The following is a 7111-nucleotide window of genomic DNA, read 5'->3' as shown; positions in this document are numbered from 1 at the left end:
GTTTATTCCAAAAGAATGTTAAAGTTCACCTGTTCAACTTAAACCACTGTAAAATTGAAGCCTTGCTGAGGTCTATATTGTAATCTGAGCATATCATTAAATAATGTATGTAATGTAAATATAGTTTTTTTTTTCTCTCTTTGGAGTCTCTTGGATTTGTATCGACTCTTTGTATTGATCTTTCTAACGTTATTACATATTTGTTTACTTTTATTTTTCAATGTTCACCCCACAAAATGTATACTATTCATTGAAATTGGCATTTAAAACTATTTTACTTTGTAATATAAATAATGCCATTAACTTTTCTAATGCAGCATTGATGTACTTATTGAACGCAACATGAATTTAGAATACTGTGTTAATCTGTATGCATTAAGAAAATGAAATAAATGAAATGAAATGAAAATAGTACCCTGAAATGCCAGCTTAATAGGATCGAGCCCCCCCCCCCTAAATTTCATTCTGGCTACGCCGATGGAAGCAGAGGATACTGGCTTTAACTAAATGTCCAATCCCACACTTTTTCTAATGACAACAATATTTTTTACAACAGTTTCTTTGCTCACCTGAAAAGTGCCGATTTTCACATTCGATAGTTTGACATGGTAGCGACGAGAGAACTGCATACTGATTTAAGAAATTTTTTATAGAAGCAAGTTTATTTTCCATTTATTGTGCGTAATTTTATATGAATTTTTAGTTTTTCTTGAGAGCCTTTAAAAATAAAAAAAATTTGGAATATTTACATATGTACATACATACGCAGCCATATAACTTGATTTCAAGAGAAACGAATTTTCATTCATATCTTTTGTTTTGATAACACTGTGCGACAGCTCAAATCGATATTGAGTTAAACCAAATGAAAGTGATAGTTTTTGAATTCATTGAGCTTTTTTAAATAAATACTAAAATTAGAGGTGTATGTACATTAGACTGCATCACCAAAAAAAGTTGCGGTTTTTGCGCCGGGATTACAAACATTATTATATTTTAAGACGTCCACCAAAATATTTCGGAAAAATATTAAGATTTAAGTGAGCTGGACCGATTTGAAAATACCTCCGAAAATGTAGTTTTTTATGAATAAAAATAGTTTCTTAAAGAACTTTTTGAAAAAAGTCCCCTCAGATGACAAAACAGATTAAGCTTAAAAAATCTGCATAAAAATATTTAAAAATCTTTTAAACGCAATCGTAAGAATGAGATTTTTGAAGCTGTTTTTTTACTTTTTTCAAAGATTGATTTACGAAAAACTTGAATAACTGGGCCAAAACTATTCTGATTTAGACTTATGGGATCTCAGTTGAAAGGTATTTTCACACTGTTTTTATTTCTGTCCAAGTCATTCGTGTCCCAATATTTTTTTTTCAAATACCAACAAATCTTAATTCAACTCTGAATGACGTTCCTTCATCATACCTTTCTCTTTCATGCTTTGAATGAGTTTATTAGCACAGAAATAAAAAGGTAGAGAAAATACCTTTCTAATGACACCTCCTAAGTCTAAATCGGAAGAGTTTAGGTTCAGTTATTCAAGTTTTTGTTATACCAATCTTTAAAAAAAGTTAAAAAACACCATCAAAAATCTCATCATTACGATTCCGTTCAAAACTTTTTTTTAATTTTTTTAAAATATTTTTCTGCAAATTCTTTAAGCTTAAGCCGTTTTGTCATTTGAGGGGNCTCATTACGATTCCGTTCAAAACTTTTTTTTTATTTTTTTTAAATATTTTTCTGCAAATTCTTTAAGCTTAAGCCGTTTTGTCATTTGAGGGGATTTTTTCAAAAAAAATCTTTAAGAAACTATTTTTATTCACAAAAAACTCCATTTTTGGAGGTATTTTCAAATCGGTCCAGCTCACTTAAATCTTAATATTTTTCCGAAATATTTTGGTGGACGTCTTAAAATATAATAGATTTTATAATTCCAATGGAAAAATAGTAGCGATTTTTTTTGTATGGGGAGTGATGCAGTCTAATGTAGATATATTTAAAAAGTCAGTCTCGATGCGTTGTATACATACATAAGTATGTACATATGTATCTGGACTCACANGATATATTTAAAAAGTCAGTCGCGATGCGTTGTATACATACATAAGTATGTACATATGTATCTGGACTCACAAATCGGATTTTACGATTATAGTTGTCTGCATAACCCAATGGCGAAAGAAAAACTTGATCCAATTGCTTTTTTTTCCTGCTTATTTTTTTCAGCCCTGCTCATCACACATCACTTTAACTGAAACTAGGTATGCGCCGGATAGAGATTTTGCCGGATAACCGGATACAATGTAAAAAATAAGAGCCGGGTTCAGATATCCGATCGGATATCCGGTAGACTGCTGCCCTTTATAAATTTCTCAATATTGTTATATTCAGCCTTATCATTATCATTAATTTCCATTTAGTGTAAACTCGTTCACTTTTCGCCAATGCAGTTCACCTCTTGTTAATTGAATATTCACCAAGCTAGTACACTGAGCCAAAAGCACAATGGGGTTTTCAACAAAGTTGTTGTTTGTTTTCGACATGGTAAAAACACCTTCGGTGTTAATCGTTTCAACGTTATAAAATGTAATATATAGCATGTCTTTAGTTGACTTCGAATCAAGCAAAATTTTGATTGTCACAACGTGAATATTGGTAGTTCAAACTAAAACCGTTGTTGTTTTATACGGGGATAAAAAAAAAACAAAAAATTAACGAAGCTATTCAACTTTGGCTCTGTTGAAACCATTGCTTTCAACAGTGTTGCCGCGCATAATTTTTAGTGGTAGCCAAATTCCTTTAAAAAAAGGGCCAAAAAGGAGCTAAAAAAAAGTCGTGGCTATAAATGGTAGCTAAAATTTTTTCTTACATATACATATATAAGTATACACGTAAACATTTTCAATAAGTAATGGTATATAAAACAATGAACTTTGGAAAAAAAAGCTAATATTTGATCCAACCAAAAACCTTTTTGTATAAAAGGTGAAATATACGACACCAGCTTGCTGGTTCCATCAAGTGATTGTACCATCAGGCTCGAAGCATATAACTTACCAGCATGCTGGTACAATATTTATTTCTTTACAAATGAGGTCGAGGAAAGATCGAAATGATTAGAGCCGAAATTTCATAATTTTTCNGTCATTTAACAAATTTAGCATATTAAGGGCCGTGAACTTATCTATTTTACACTATAGTTAAATCGTTAACAGATAAGTTAACAGCCCCAACACTTTTACAGTATGTATGTATAAAAGCGTAAGGAACATACAATACATATATGTTTATATATCAGTCTTTCTTAGTTTCAAAATTCATCTCTTACATAAATGCAAAAAAAACAAATTAAGCATATACAACTTTTTCATGCCAAGTATGAATAAATTCTAAAAAGGGCTAAAAAAAGGGCTAACGGAAATTTTAAATTTATGTGGCCAAAAAAAGTATGTGGCAGCTAAATCTAGCCACCAAAGGGCTAAAACGGCAACACTGGCTTTCAACACCATTTGTGCTTGCCGAAGTTGAATTGCAGGAGTCGTGTTGCCATCAAGGTTGCCAATGCAAACCTTTCTTTCCTACCATGAGCTGATAAAAAAACCTCCAAAAATGGATTCTTTCCTATCATTTTTTAACAAGAAAATGAGGTTTGACAAAATTAATTACATTTAATTTTTCAACGAAGAACTATTTTCAATTATACCTCAAAATGTTTAGATATCTAAATCAGACGATATATTCACTTTAGTTTTTAAGAAACCTTCCAACATTTAAAGCGTCCTACCATCTCACCACAGAGAAAAAACTACAAGGTTTCATAGAAAAAGAAAAGAGTGTGAACCCTGGTTGCTATAGACATGTACTTATGTATGTACTAGGGATCCCGGTGTTTTTGACGTCCCGGAAATTAATGCAAGCAAATCCCGGGATCCCGAAAATTTTGAAATATCGAATTGATAGTAAGAATTTGTTTATGAATTTTGAAGTATGATTTTTGTAAAATGCCGTTTGAACAAAAAGCTTGAAACTGTACCTTTAAATTGCAGTCTGAGCCGTTTTTGAAGAAGATTACAATGAATTTACTCATAGCGTCGCTAATGTAAACGAAACAGAGTTTTAAGGAAAAGTTAGATAATTTTTTAGATCAATCTACTCAAAACTTCCTCAAATCGAAAAACTTATAATTTGACCGACGTGCTGGTAAAAGAAGTTCAAATATTTTGTAATGGAGGAGATAGGGGTCATTATCTTCAAATGGATTATGTCTACCTTTTGACAGTTCAGCCTAAAAGTGTTGATGCCGAAATATGTTTTTCATCAGTAGGTTACTATTAAGCTTATAAGACTCCGCTTTGAATGCTTTGCTGCTCTTACTACTCAATAATAACAACGCCGGCGAAAAAGGGGTTTGCGTTTTTAACCAGACCCAACTACCAACATGTATTTCGACCCGCTGAATCCGATTCTGAGATCCGTTTGACTCGTACACCCTCAAAATTTCTAGTAAATTGCGAAAAAAATGGCAAAAAATTCTCCATTCGCCATTTCTCTATAGAGTAGAATAAACATGTTTAGAGAAATTGTTTTTGGATATTTTTGTTTTATGTTTTTTTTTATTAATCGTCACTTTCAAAAGTACCTGGTATTTACATTATTATTTGTGATGTATACGTTCCTCAATCAAATGGTTTTATAAATACATAAAACAAGGACCTTTACCCTTTTCGAAACGATGCAATTTTAATTTATCTAGTCTCCTATATAAAAATATGATTTTTCATTAAAAGTGAAGTTAGCAACTTTTCACTCTAAGCTAGCGATATATGAGTTTTACAATNAACAAAAAGCTTGAAACTGTACCTTTAAATTGCAGTCTGAGCCGTTTTTGAAGAAGATTACAATGAATTTACTCATAGCGTCGCTAATGTAAACGAAACAGAGTTTTAAGGAAAAGTTAGATAATTTTTTAGATCAATCTACTCAAAACTTCCTCAAATCGAAAAACTTATAATTTGACCGACGTGCTGGTAAAAGAAGTTCAAATATTTTGTAATGGAGGAGATAGGGGTCATTATCTTCAAATGGATTATGTCTACCTTTTGACAGTTCAGCCTAAAAGTGTTGATGCCGAAATATGTTTTTCATCAGTAGGTTTTGTATGTAAAAACTGCAGGTCAAGCTTAGAAGACTCCGCTTTGAATGCTTTGCTGCTCTTACTACTCAATAATAACAACGCCGGCGAAAAAGGGGTTTGCGTTTTTAACCAGACCAAACTACCAACATGTATTTCGACCCGCTGAATCCGATTCTGAGATCCGTTTGACTCGTACACCCTCAAAATTTCTAGTAAAGTGCGAAAAAAATGGCAAAAAATTCTCCATTCGCCATTTCTCTATAGAGTAGAATAAACATGTTTAGAGAAATTGTTTTTGGATATTTTTGTTTTATGTTTTTTTTTATTAATCGTCACTTTCAAAAGTACCTGGTATTTACATTATTATTTGTGATGTATACGTTCCTCAATCAAATGGTTTTATAAATACATAAAACAAGGACCTTTACCCTTTTCGAAACGATGCAATTTTAATTTATCTAGTCTCCTATATCAAAATATGATTTTTCATTAAAAGTGAAGTTAGCAACTTTTCACTCTAAGCTAGCGATATATGAGTTTTACAATCAGTTTATCGTAAATTTTAAATAGTTTTATTTAATGGTATGTTTAAATGCTTTCAGATATTGAGTTTTTACTCATATTCATAAAATTTATGATCTCAATTTGAATCCCGGGATCCCGGGATTACCTATAAAATATCCCGAAATCCCGGGATCCCAATTTTCCTGATATTTTGGCATCCCTAGTATGTACATACATACCTACACCTGCAAGTAATAAAATAGTAGTACAACACATTGACCAGTTTTGATTACATTTCTTTCCATTGAATAAGGTTTTAATTTTTTTTATAAAAGGAGATGTGATTACAAAACAAATAAAACAAAAACGTATGAATCTAATTTTCATACCTTGCGCAAATATTATAACAACTCGACAAAGTTTCATCAAAATTGCAAGCTTTTTAATTGAAAATTTTGCTAAGCAGTTTTATAACCCATTCAATTTTAGTACACATAAGTGCAAGTTTCAGGTGCTGTAAAATAATGTTGATCTAAAATTTGTGTATATGGAAGCAAATGCCTAGCACCGTCAACTAAAAAATAAAATTAAAAAATCAACGGTATTTTGTGTTACTTAAAACTTGCATCTTATTATTCTAAAATTTATTAGGCTACAACTTTTCCAAAAATTAGATAGTCATTAAAAGTAGTCCAAACTCACGATTGAGAGAATACAAAGGTTGCGCCGATCTCGGACCGCTATTGCTCTCTTAACGAATTTGACAGAATCGTTGTTTGCATGACGTCACACTTGTGCAACTTGTTTACGTTTTCCTTGCAACATTTTTTCTTCTTCTTCCATTCTTGCTCACGTTTTGGCATTTCTCTCTCGCAACTGCACCAGTGTGACGTCACACAAAAGTTATTCTGATCGGCGCAATCTTGTATTCTATCATTCTTGGTCCAAACTGGTAAATATCTAACAAAGATATTTTATTACTCACTGGTTGTATTCTATCATTCTTGCTCACTGGTGTACATACCCGATACAGCAAAAAAAAGGTAACGCCTTCCGCGGATCGCTAATCCTCTCTTTGTTGACTTTACAACAGTGGTCGGCACGTGAGCTCATGTGAGCAGTACGCTCATCACCGCATTCTTACGCTCTTCAAATCAGTTGGTTATTTTATTATGTGACAGTGTGCGCTTGCAAATATATGCACGATCAAAACTTCCATTCAAAAAGTACTTTATAGGGCTGTTCAAGATATTGTGGAAATGATCTTGAATTTGCATTTGGAACTGCATTTGAAAATTTAATGCTTACCACGACGCAACTTCTCCATTCAAGGAGAGCGGAAATATAATGTGGAATGGCATTATAATACTTTCCTTTCTTATATATTATTTCCTTTGATATATTTTATTCGTTAATCTTTAAATATAGCTCTCAACGAAAATCGCAACAGCTTTTTTCATTATTTCTGTTAGT

The sequence above is a fragment of the Rhagoletis zephyria genome, unplaced genomic scaffold (genome assembly GCF_001687245.7).
Source record: "Rhagoletis zephyria isolate East Lansing unplaced genomic scaffold, Rhagoletis_zephyria_1.1 Rzeph_scaffold_01424, whole genome shotgun sequence".
Classification (NCBI taxonomy): Eukaryota; Metazoa; Arthropoda; class Insecta; order Diptera; family Tephritidae; genus Rhagoletis; species Rhagoletis zephyria.
The sequence above is the reverse complement of the archived record's forward strand: the minus strand, read 5'-3'. Positions refer to the sequence as shown.